The following is a 9,196-nucleotide window of genomic DNA, read 5'->3' on the forward strand; positions in this document are numbered from 1 at the left end:
GAGAGAGGAGGAAGCAGGCTCCCCTTGGAGCAGAGAGCCCGATGTGGGACTCAATCCCAGGACCCTGAGATCATGACCCGAGCTGAAGGCAGAGGCTTAACCCACTGAGCCACCCAGGTGCCCCCGGGTCGTACTCCTCTTACGACGAATGACAAAAGAGCAAGAGGGCCAAGCTAGACCATGGATGCACACTGAAGACCTCTCCAGAAGTCATATCCATAGACACTCCATTGGGTATGTGCAATGCCATGGCAAAGCCCAGAAATTGTGGGATGGTGAGTCATATTCCAACCTATCAAAGTGGGGATGATCAAGGCATTTTCCCTTCTGATGGGAACCAAATACATGGTAGAGGCTATTGCTTTTCTCATCCTACGCCACCTTGCTTTAACCCCCAAACAACTGCTTTAATTTCCCTGAAGCCTTCAACAGGTAGGGTAGTGCATAAAACTGGTGTATCATTGGCCTAAAACTACCTTGATCATTCACAAAACAGTTTAGCATCCTCAACCCTGATTTTTTTCACTGGATCTATGGATGCAATGATGATTTTACCAGTTTTCAGAAACAAATCGACTCCTTTCTGTGCTTACTTCTATGAAAATACGAGAGGAGCGTCTTCCTGTCAGGGCTGGCTCCACCTTGCCCAGGAACGCCCCTCCTTCTGCCAGTTGCTCCAAAGGTACCAGTTCCATAATGGGCTCCACATGCACAGGAGAGAAAGTCATAGTAGGGACCTAATTTATGATGGGTGGGGTCTGGCACAGTGCTATGTACTCTCATCACTGTTTTTTTTTTTTTAAGATTTTATTCATTTGAGAAAGAGAGAGAGACAGAGATGGCGAGGGAGAGCAGGAGAGGGGAGGAGAGGAAAGAGCAGGCTCCCCGCTGAGCAGGGAGCCCCCATGTGGGGCTCCATCCCAGGACCCCGGGGATCATGACCTGAGCTAAAGGCAGAGGCTTAACCCACTGAGCCACCCAGGCACCCTTCTCTGATCAAAGGTTAGGTATTTTTTTTTTTTACATTTATCTATTTTTTTTTTAATTTTTTAAAGGATTTTATTTATTTAAGAGAGAGAGAAAAAACATAAGCAGTGGGGGAGAGAAAGGGGAAGAAGCAGAGGGAGAGGGTGAAGCAGACCCCCCCACTGCCGGACACAGGACTCGATCCCACGACCCCGGAATCTCGACCCAAGCCAAAGTTTTTTGCATTTAAAAAAATAATTTATCTTCTGTGTAGAAAAAAAAAAAAAATTCTGGGTGGTTGTTTTCTTCTCCCGGCAAAGCCCTGATTTCTTATCTCATATTCCTGGGCTCAGCTTTAGCAGATGGGCGTGTATTCACAGCAAGTGTCCTGGGTCTTTAATCAGAAGCTAGGCTTGTCGCGGGCCTCAACATTTTGTGGGGCGCAAGGCTGAGGGGAAAGTTCTGGTTAAGTTGGAAGCAGCCCTGGAGAGTAAAAGTGAACTATTCTTAGCTGAATTCGAGTGGAGGCAATTCACCTAAAGAACCCAAAGGCTTTTGCAATATCTTCGGTTGACTTTAATGAGTAGTTAAGCCTGAAATAGCTCCAGGCTCCAGGGGTAGACCAAACCTATTGAGAACCTCTCCTGGGAGATAAAAAGGTGCTTGTATAGCTTGCATCATGAATCAGTCAGCTTTCTCCGTGCCCCTAGCACAGGCTCAGCATGGGAGCATTTCTGCTCATCTTACTAATTGGTGGCTAAGTACAGACAGACCAGAAAGGGACACTTATTTCACTAATAAGTAGAAAAGCTTTCTTCGGAAAGAGAAGACAGGCTCGCGGGAGGCAGGGAGTCCTCAAGCAAGCATACAGGTGACACTTGGCAACTTTTTAAAACAACTTTGAGCGGGCAATTTCCATTTAATTTCTTTTCAGAGTAAGAGACACATAGAAACAGCATGCGAAAGGGACTGCGGTGTCTGGAAAAGATAAAGAGGCTAGCTTTAATATGCCTCCCATTTCTGCAGCTAATGGCACCCTGCTGAGACTATCTGTAATATTAACACAAATTCCCATAAACTCAGGCACATTCTTTCAGCAGAATGTCTTGGGTTATTTATTATAAGATCTCCTTAGCAGAGGGGCGCCTGGGTGGCTCAGTGGGTTAAAGCCTCTGCCTTGGGCTCAGGTCGGGATCGAGCCCCGCATTGGGCTCTCTGCTCAGTGGGGAGCCTGCTTCCTCCTCTCTCTCTCTCTGCCTGCCTCTCTGCCTACTTGTGATCTATCTGTCAAATAAATAAATAAAAATCTTAAAAAAAAAAAAAAGATCTCCTTAGCAGAACTTTTACCATGTAAAGGAAATAGGACAGAAAAAGTAAGTTATCTCACTTCCAGGAAAAGAAAAAAACAAAAGTAACAAAGGTAGGCTTTTTCCCACGTTAAGTACTCCCAGTTCATTTTATGACCTTAATTTCCCATTACTTCAAATATCTAGAATGCGAACATGAGCTTCCCTTAATCAAAGCAAATATGGTTCCTCCATTTTATTTAGTGTTCTCAAAATGCATGTTTTGAGATGTAAAATATTTTATTCTTTTTTTTTTAAAAGATTTTATTTATTTAACTGACAGAGATCACAAGCAGGCAAAGAGGCAGGCAGAGAGAGGGGGGAAGCAGTCTCACTGCTGAGCTGAGCAGAGAGCCCGATGTGGGGCTCGATTCCAGGACCCTGGGTCCATGACCCTAGCCGAAGGCAGAGGCCCCAACCCACTGAGACCCTTGGGGCCCTTGAGATGTAAAATATTTTATTCTAATAAAAGTGGTATTATTTAACTCTTATACAGTTCCTTACACCGTAGTTTCAAAGCAATTTACACATTTAATAGCCACTCTTCACAAAATAGCTACATGAATATTTGAAAGTATTTGTGTTGTTTTAGAGAATATTAAATGGAGAGAAACTTGGAATACTACTACAGGGGAGGGAAAATATCTTTCCTCTACCCTTTAATGTTGTTGACTGGGACCCCTGTTATAAAAGACATTAACAAGAGAAAAGATAAAATTTTAATTAATATAAGTTTTATGTGACACGGGGGTCTTCATAAGGAGATGAAGACCCAGAGAAACGGTTAAACCTGAGTGGTTTTATGCTAGGTTTGATGAAGAGTGGAAAGTCACGGAAAGATGTTGAGAAAGTATAGTAAAGATGAGATAAGTGTAGTGAACTGAGAGAAACTTAGCAAATTCTCTCTGCTGGGATTCCTCTTCCTGTCCCTTGTCTTCAGAGCTGAGGAAGCTGCCTGCTTCTAGGTACTGAAAGGGCACCTCTCACACGGAAGACAGCTTGACAAAGTGGGACAGACATAAAAGGGTGGCAGAATCAGGACTAGAAACAGAGTGACAGGGCTCAGGATGTGCTCCCTCAAAATATGGCCCCTTGGCACATGGAATATTTTAAGTTGAAGGAATTTGAGACATGGCACAAATACTTTCATGAGCTATGTAGTTTCCAGGATTGACCAAATGGTGAAGTAAAAATTATAGATGAAAGATCACTTACATCAAATTATATAGATCAGGATTATTTCCAAGTGTGATATTCTTTTACGATACATAGATATATATTAAAGTGATGGACCCAGCTAACTATGGTAGAGTAACAGATATCTTTTTTTATTTTTAATTTTTTTAAAAGATTGTATTTATTTATTTGACAGAGAGAGACACACGGAGAAAGGGAACACAAACGGGGGGAGTGGGAGAAGGAGAAGCGGGTTCCCGCCGAGCAGGAAGCCGAGTGCAGGGCTCGATCCCAGGACCCTAGGATCATAACCCCAGCCAAAGGCAGATGCTTGATAACTGAGCCACCCAGGGGCCCCAAGATATCTTTTTTTTTCCTAGATTCATTTAAAACCCAATTTTATCACTGTAAAGCAAACCTCTTGGTAATGCAGTTGGATATCTAAACCTCTATTTTTATTTTATTTTTTTAAAGATTTTATTTATGTATTTGACAGAGAGAGATCACAAGTAGCAGAGAGGCAGGCAGAGAGAGAGGGGGAAGCAGGCTCCCTGCTGAGCAGAAAACCCCCCCCCCCGACAATGTGGGGCTCGATCCCAGCACCGTGAGATCATGACTTGAGCTGAAGGCAGATGCTTAACCCACCGAGCCACCCAGGCACCCCTAAACCTCTATTTTTATTAAAAGATTTTATTTATTTACTTGAAAGAGAGCAAGAGGGACAGAAAGAAACAGACCCCCGCTCAGCAGGGAGCCCAACTTGGGGCTCAATCCCAGAACCCTGGGATCATGACCCAAGTCGAAGGCAAATGCTTAACTGACTGAGCCACCCAGGCGCTCATAAACCTCTATTAATTATATAAATACTAAAGAGTCATTTAAAAAAATATTTTATCTATTTATTTGACATAGAAGGAGAGAGAGCAAGCACAGGCAGGGGAAGCAGCAGAGGGAGAGGGAGAAACAGGCTCCCCACGGAGCAGGAAGCCCAATGTGGGGCTCGATCCCCGGGGCCTGAGCTGAAGGCAAACACTTAACCCACTGAGCCACCCAGGCACCCTTAAACAGTCATTTAAAAAAAGATTTTATTTATTTACTTGAGAGAGAGAAAGACAGTAAGGAAGCACAAGCAGGGTAGAGGGGCAGAGGGTGAAAGAGAAGCAGACCTTTGCTGTGCAGGGAGCCAGACCTGGGGCTCCCAAGAATCAGGCATCATGACCCGTTGAAGGCACTTAACAACTAGCCACCAGGGCGCCTAGGACGGAGCCACATGGGGCTCCTTGCTGTGGCAGGACGCCTGCTTCTCCCTCTCCCACTCCCCCTGCTCATGTTCTCTCTCTCGCTGTGTCTCTCTCTGTCAAATAAATAAATAAAATCTTTAAAAAAAAAAAACAAACAAACAAACTGAGCCACCCAGGTGCCTCCCAAAGAGTCATTAAAAAAAAAAAAAAAGAAGACACCAGGGGCACCTGGGTGGCTCAGTCAGTTGAGCACCTGACTCTTGAGTTTCTGCTGAGATCGTATCTCTGGGTCCTGGGATCGAGTCCCTTGTGGGGCTCTGCGCTCAGCACAGAATGTACTGGAGGTTCTCTCTCTCCCTCTCCTGCTGCCCACCCCCCAATAAATAAATAAATATTTTTAAGAAAGACTCTATCCAATATCCAATTTAGAATATTTTTTTTTCTTAAAGATTTTATTTATTTATTTGACAGAGATCACAAGTAGGCAGAGAGGCAGGCAGAGAGAGAGGGAGGAGGAAGCAGGCTCCCTGCTGAGCAGAGAGCCCGACCCAGGGCTCCATCTCAGAACCCTGGGATCATGACCTGAGCGGAAGGCAGAGGCTTTAACCCACTGAGCCACCCAGGCGCCCCACCAATTTAGAATATTTGATGGGGGCTCCTGGATGGCTCAATCAGTTAAATGTCTGATTCTTTTTTTTTTTTTTTTAAGATTTTATTCATTTATTGGACAGAAAGAGAGATAGTGAGAGCAGGAACACAAGTGGGAGAGGGAGAAGCAGTCTTCCTGCTGAGCAGCAAGCCCAATGTGGGGCCTAATCCTAGGACCCTGGGATCATGACTTGAGCCCAAGGCAGATGCCTAATGACTGAGCCACCCAGACACCCTACAACCAACTCCTGGGAGAGACAGAGAGAAGAAAGGGAGGGGGAGGGGAGAAGAGGGAAGGAAAGAAGGAAAGAAAGAGAAAGAGGAAAGGAGCGGGGGCATCTGAGTGGCTCAGTGGGTTAAGCCTCTGCCTTCGGCTCAGGTCATGATCTCGGGGTCCTGGGATCGAGTCCCACATCGGGCTCTCTGCTCCGTGGGGAGCCTGCTTCCCTCCCCCACTCCTCTCTGCCTGCTTCTCTGCCTACTTATGATCTCTGTCTGTCAAATAAAGAAATAAGATATTTAAAAAAAAAAAAAAGAGGGAAGGAAGGGAGGGGGAGACCCAAGCAAAGGGTCTGGCATAGATCAGTGCTCAGAAAATGTCTGAGGAAAGAAGAAATGACATCATAGTCAGAAGAGGTAGCAATAGACACTGTCCTTTCTCCCACATAGTAATTACTGTTAAGATTTTTCAAAACATGTTTTCTTCTCTCTAATCTCGAGACCTAATTCGCACCAGGGAAAAGCACAGTTTGAGTTTTTCAAGCCAAAAGGGCCTAGAGTGCGCCACTTGCCCAGTGCTTTGATGGCAACAGAATTAACCGGGCACAGTCAACCTCCCGCTCTGGCGAGGGCAGCTCTGTGGGAGGCCCACGTGCCTGAGGGGAGCAGACGTGCCACTGGTCCAGTCAGACTCCCAGGAGGCACCTGAACGAGCACGTGCTCACATCCCTCTTTCCTCTCCAGGCTCCCGAGTTCGAGACGCGGTCCGCATTCTCCTGTCGGAGGCTGGCAAGTGGATTCGGTTCGTCTCTATGTGCTCCTTTACGGGGTCTTGCTCATGGTATTTTCTTGGAGAGGAACAGACCACTCAAAATTCTACAAGACAGCGTGAAAAGAAATGCCACAAGACCAAGGCTAATGGACCGAGATTTTACCTGTTTGCTCATAAAGTACAAATGCTCTTTTCCTGAGTAAATACGACACAAAACATTTAAAGGAGTATAAACAATGAGGCTTATAACCCAAATCTGTTATAATTTACCAAAACCTAGATTAAACTTGATGTAAAACCTGTGATAAGAAAGTTTCTTTTCTTTTTAAATACACAAAGTAGTAAATAAATAGAAACTTAAAAAAAAAAAAAAGTTAAAAAAAAGGGGGGGGGTGCCTGGGTGGCTCAGTGGGTTAAACCTCTGCCTTTGGCTCAGATCATCATCTCAGGGTCCTGAGATCGAGCCCTGCATCAGGCTCTCTGCTCAGGGGGGAGCCTGCTTCCTCCTCTCTCTCTGCCTGCCTCTCTCCTACTTGTGATCTCTGTCTGTCAAATAAATAAATAGAATCTAAAAAAAAAAAAAAAGTTTAAATACATGAAGTAGTAAAAGCACCAAATTTCCCAATATCATGGTCAAATCACAGGGTTAAGGCAATCGGTTATAATCTAATCTAGGCCAAATACTTGCTTTTACCTAATTACCTACTTTTTTTTTTTAAGATTTTTTTATTTATTTACTTGACAGGCAGAGATCACAAGTAGGCAGAGAGGCAGGCAGAGAGAGAGGGGGAAGCAGGCTCCCTGCTGAGCAGAGAGCCCGATGCAGAGCTTGATCCCAGGACCCTGAGATCATGACCTGAGTCGAAGGCAGAGGCTTTAACCCACTGAGCCACCCAGATGCCCCCACTAATTACCTAATTCTTTGATTACCATGGCAGGTAACAACCTCAGTTTCAACTTGGTCTGGTTTACGTGTGTTGGAGGAGTGATGTCAGGCCTGAAAAAACCAGGTTTTCACATAAGCAAAAAAAAAAAAAAAAAAAAAAAATCCTTAAATTCCTCTTATAGAAAAGAACAGCCCCACAATGACAATTTAGCAGAAACGAAGACTACTCAGATGGTTTAGAGTAAACATACATAACCGAGATAACCTAAGCTCTTAAATCATGTATTGAAATTACGACTGTAACACGAAGTCACAGGTTCCTGTGGGAAGACTTCCAAAGTTCCTGAAGTGGCAGAGATCTGTGGCTGGTGCATTATCTTAGGGAAAACCCTTACCTAATCTTCCTCTTTACCCAAAACGAAAACAAAAACAAGAAAAACCCCCAAAACAAAAAGCTGGTGACGCTCCTTAACCTTTTTATTTTTAAAGATTTTATTTATTTATTTGTCTGAGAGAGGGCAGGAGCGAACACAAGCAGGGGGAGTGGCAGAGGGAGAAGCAGGCTCCCTGCAGAGCCAGGAGGCTGATGCGGGACTCGATTCCAGGATCTGGGATCACCACCGCAGACGCGTACCCGACTGAGCCACCCCGGGGTGTCCCGCCCTGCCTCACCTTCTTTACAGAAAGTAATTTTACTTGTTTAGTTATTTTTAATTACAGTCCATTGTGAGGCCTATGGAATGTGGTCTTTTCCAGAGGAAAAACAGCCAAGCACTACGAGGCTTCCAGCGGACAGCCTCAAACCTCTCAACTTCCCTGGGCCTCTGCGTGGACAACAGACTCTGCCAGGAACTCTTGAGAGTGAGGCAGCGCGGTGGGCCCCGGGGCAAGAGGCTTTCAGCAGCTTAGTCTCCTTGCAGTGGGGCAGGGAGAGAGACTTCAAAAACAAAGTGAGTTAGGATGTCAAAAGGCCACAGTCCAGGGGAATATCTAGAAGAACCATATTTTTAACCTGCTTTTTGTAATTTAATGAAAATATTAAATACTAGTTAACCCAGTTTCTAAATCTTTTTAGTTCCAGGGCCAAACAGACTGGAAGCAATTGCCGTGTGTTCATGGGGGACTGTGGGAATGCTGACAGTTTTAATTTACATATTAATGCTGAAAAACATTTTGAGACGCAAAGAAGGGCATTCTTTGGCCTTAGTAATGAATAGAGTAAGGGGAGAGGGGGAAAAAAAAAACACCCAGACAGGAAAGTGGTTGAAAAGCCCTAGGCAAAATGGTCTGGGTTTATTTTTTCTGTAATAATTTCAAACTATCCATCACTCACTGTAATAAGATACCAACCAGTGGTGGATTTGTACAGTCTTTTATTTTGCTTAAGATGACTGTTCTTTGGCTGAGCTGTCTTCAAAAAAATGCCTAACAATCAAAGTTAACAATCTATCTGTCTCAACTCCAACTCCTTCCTGGGAACAACTCATTCTACTGCCTGGTTTCCTCCTGTACCACCCACCCACCCACCCAGCACACCTATCTTACCACTCACAGGAAAACACAAAGGACTGGAACATAGAAATTTTCTTTTTTTTAAATTTTTGAAAGACTTTATTTTAAAGGAATGCATATACCCAATGTGGGACTTGAACTTACAAACCTGAGATCAGGAGTCGCACATCAGACTGACAGGTGCCCCTAGAAATTGTTTTAATTTATTAACTTTTATTAAACAGCCCAGTTGTCCACTTGCTCATTGGAATTTACTTTTGCTTCAACCCCAGTTCTTTGAAAAATGCAGGAATTCTTTTCATTAAAATTTTAGCTTGACCTAAGGATAGCAAAAAGTGAGCTGCCGTACCATAAGTTATTGCAGTCTGAAACCTCCCAAGAAGTTGAAAAAAACAGGAAATTAAATATAGTAAAATATGAACAGGAAACA

The sequence above is a fragment of the Mustela putorius genome, unplaced genomic scaffold (genome assembly GCF_011764305.1).
Source record: "Mustela putorius furo isolate JIRA1106 unplaced genomic scaffold, ASM1176430v1.1 tig00003853_pilon_pilon_pilon, whole genome shotgun sequence".
Lineage (NCBI taxonomy): Eukaryota > Metazoa > Chordata > Mammalia > Carnivora > Mustelidae > Mustela > Mustela putorius.